Consider the following 2,262-nt stretch of genomic DNA (forward strand, 5'->3'; position numbering starts at 1 on the left):
TTTATAAATTTTTTTAAATTTATGACCAAATCTTTTAATAGATTTTACACAAAATTTAAGCCCAGCCTATTTAGTAAAATAAGTCGAGAATTTCTATCGAATAAGCTAACTCATTTGGAAATAGATTCTCTCAATTGTTAAAAAAAATTGAGGGTGTAAAGGGTAATTTCTAACCTTTTATTATTCTTTCTCATATTTATTTTTTATCCTAAATTAATAGTGAGAAATCACATTTTATCCTCTCAATTGTTAAAAAATAAATGAGTAAATTATCGTTTTTGTCCCCAACTTTTGGGGTAAGTCCTATTTGTGTCCCTAACGTTTAAATCGTTTTATTTGTATCCTTAACGTTTATAAAAGTGATTCAATGTTATCCTACTATCAATTATACTAACAAATTAGATTATATTTTTCAATTATTCTCACTTGAATATATTCATTCTCAATTAGGTCTCACTTGGATGTGTTCTATTTTAATATTATACCCACTATTTTTGTGTTTAGATTCAATTATGTCCCTAGAAAAGTGAATTATGTAAATGTTGTAGGAATTAGTTTAACATTTGATGAGCTATTTTTCGGAGTATATCATCGATTCTATCCCAAACATTTGTATTCTAACTTCAAGAAGAGATTTTTTAAACTCAAACTAAAGCGCTCATGATGTGTAATTGACGGCAGAATAACATTGAATCACTTTTACAAACGATAGAGATACAAATAGGATGATTTAAACATTAGAAACACAAATAAAATTTATTCTAAACATTAAAGACAAAAATAATATTTTACTCAAAAAAAATTAAAAAGATCGATTCCCAACTCACTTCCGTTTCTATCGTTGACAGATAGACCGATAGTTATATAAATAAAATCGTAAAAATATAAGATATATCAGACATATAATTCTTTTTGTGCCTTAAACCCACATAGTCACATATCCTAAAACTTTAACTTTACTATTATCTGCCATTTTTTTTAACTCTATTCTTTCGAGTTATGACCATTTTTCAAATCATCATCCGTAGCCATAGCAATCGTTCAATTATGAACTTTGCTACTTCTTTCACCGTACTCTTTTGTCCAGAACGAACCCAACACCATTGAGAGCAATTTGAATAAGATGTGCATCCTCTAAAGTTTGAACTTTATTTTAGAGATTAAAGTGTAATCTTTCACCATTAATTTTATAGGTGGAACCAAAAATAAATATAAAAAAAATTATTCAAGGGTAGAAGATCAAAATTTTTTCTTTAAAGTGAAAATTCAAACTTTAGAGGATCCAAATCCATTCCAATGCGCAGGAGCTTGAAACCCTATTTCACAGAAATAGGAACGGATCGTTTGAGGAAAAAAAAAATGAGTTCTTCAACAGATCTCAAAGAGAGAGAATCCTTCTGTTTAATTTTTGGGATAAGTATTGTTTTGGTCCCTAACATTGGGTGTCAGAATCAAAATCGTCCCATCGAAATTGTCGATTTAAAATCATCCTTAATGTTTTTTTCTAACTAAAATCGTCCTTTTAATTTTTCTGGACAAAAATATCCTCACCACTACCATCACCTTTACCTCCACCATTAGCACCAACACCAACACCAACACCACCACCATAAAAAATAACATCATCAATGAAATAAACACAAATTCAACAAATCAAGAAATCAGAAATTCAACAAATCAACACAAATTCAACAAATTCAATAACTAAATCAACGAAAGATAAAAATAAAATAAAAAAATAACAAATCAAAATCAGAAGCAGAAGCAAAAACTCAAGCAGAAGCAGATGCAGAAGCAAAGCAGAAGAAGAAACAAATTCAGAAGAAGAAGCAGATTCAGAAGAAGAAGCAGATGCAGAACCACCGATGCTTGGCCACCCATCACCAGCGGCGACGACGGAGCGTGCGAGGACCGGCGACGCACTCCACCCTCGGATCCCTCTCTCTCCTCGGCCACCCATCACCCGTGGACTGGCGACGGAGCGTGCGCGGACCAGCTCAGCCTCGGATCCCTCTTTCTCCTTCGCGTGCCGCCCTCCTCGCGTCGGGCTCCTCTTCCCGGCGACGCACTCCACGGCGGCAGAAGCATGCATGAACGGTCCTCCCCCACCAGTGCTCCCTCTCTTTTTCCCCTCTTCTCTTCTCCCCCGTCGCAGCCCCTCTCCTTTCTTCTTTCTTTCGGCGATGGCGACAGCAGCTCCAAGTTTCGCCGGCGCCGTCCCCTCCCCCCTTCCCCTTCCCCTTCCCTTTTCCCTCTCCCTCC

Source organism: Arachis ipaensis, chromosome B05 (genome assembly GCF_000816755.2).
Source record: "Arachis ipaensis cultivar K30076 chromosome B05, Araip1.1, whole genome shotgun sequence".
Lineage (NCBI taxonomy): Eukaryota > Viridiplantae > Streptophyta > Magnoliopsida > Fabales > Fabaceae > Arachis > Arachis ipaensis.